The sequence below is a fragment of the Mesitornis unicolor genome, unplaced genomic scaffold (assembly GCF_000695765.1).
Source record: "Mesitornis unicolor isolate BGI_N332 unplaced genomic scaffold, ASM69576v1 scaffold25398, whole genome shotgun sequence".
Taxonomy (NCBI): domain Eukaryota; kingdom Metazoa; phylum Chordata; class Aves; order Mesitornithiformes; family Mesitornithidae; genus Mesitornis; species Mesitornis unicolor.
The window spans coordinates 34532-35967 of record NW_010200156.1 but is presented as its reverse complement, the minus strand read 5'-3'; the positions used below and the strand labels follow the sequence as shown (position 1 = coordinate 35967).

The window sequence follows — 1436 nt, the reverse complement described above, 5'->3', positions numbered from 1 at the left end:
ATGCCTTTTACTCTTGAAGTTCACGCCTGAGTTCAGTTTGAATTAACTCTGCCTTCACCTACCTATTTTGAAGTATCTGTAATACTCCTAGCCTGCTTAGTCTGGATAAATACACTGTGTTTAAAAGGTATTACATAGCACATTTTGAACAGCGTGATCTAAAATGGGACTTTGGAGGCTCAGCCATGAGAATGGAAACCTGCAGGTTTCAGGCAGGCAGATGATGAAGTCCTTCAGGATTAATCTGCTACACCTGCAAAATTTACAGCTGAATGTAACATTCATTTTACATCCCTGTTCCCTGATGGCAGCATTAGCTGTTTGCCTCCATCAGTAGGCAGGCCATGAGCATTATTTTAGCCAACTCGCTTTGCTGGGCATTTCAGTGCCTTCAGGTTCCAGCAGGACTTGGAGGATTAAAAAAAAAAAAAAGGAAGTTTGGTGCTGACAAACTGGTTGAGCCTCTCCTGACAGCAGGTTTCTGTCCCTGCCTATGGAGCAGGGCATTCAAGCCCAGAAAAGCCCTCTGCTGTTGATGTGCCAAGGACTTGCTGGCTGGAGAAAAGTCGATGAAACAAATGGCCTGGGGTCTTCATTAACTTTTGTGTTTGGCTCAAAATGTTGTGGCTTCCCAGACAGCCTCCCTCTACCACACGTGTGTGTGCAGGGAGGTTTGTATGCAGAGGTGGGAGGTGCATATGTGTATGTGTGTGTGTGTGCATGCACATGGGGTGTCTGTGTGCTCAGGTAGTGTCTGTGTGCGTGTGTGCACACGTTTGTGTGTGCATGCTTCTGCACATGTGTGCACAGGGGCCAGGGTGGGTTGGAAGGAGGAGCGAACAACCAGGGGCATTTACTTAGCTTTAATACCGACAACGAAAGGAAAGCAGTATTTTGCTTTCCTTGGCAAAATGCATCTGTGTATAAATAAACTCTACAAGGTGTACAGCTCCCTGAGGTGCGTTGAGGCTTCTGGCTGCCTACGAGGGGATCTGAGCTTTTGCAAGGAGCTGTTTCAGACCCTGTGATTTCCCTGAGACCTCAGGTCCTCAGGCTGTTTCCTGGTCCCCTGTGCTGCCCCTCACTCGGGGCATCCCTCCACCCCTCTCAGCCACTGCAGTGGGTGCCATTCCCCATGGTAGCAGCCGACCTGGAGCAGCATTGCAGTAGCCCTGCTTTGAGCCAGCTCCTTTGAAACAGGTGCCAGGACTCCACATCCACTGGTGTCCTTGGGTTTTGCATGCTTCTTCTGTAGGAGAGAGATTTTTCTGGTAAGTCAAAGGGCAGGTGTGCAGAAAATGAAATATAAAACATGCTTCTACTCTGTAATTAGTGGCGGCCAAGTTGTTTTAGTGTATTTTATCAAAAGTGCTGTTTGGCTGGGACAGAGACCAGGGGACAGTGCAGCTTTCACTGATTAACCCACTGCACACTCT

At 48.3% G+C, this 1436-nt stretch overlaps 1 protein-coding gene across 1 annotated transcript in view; it reads left to right on the top strand.

The window, feature by feature from the left end:
* The window catches only part of LOC104544717 (solute carrier family 23 member 1-like), a 19324-nt gene that overhangs the window by 1904 nt on the left and 15984 nt on the right, over window positions 1-1436 (top strand). The gene's annotated exons all lie outside the window — the stretch shown is intronic.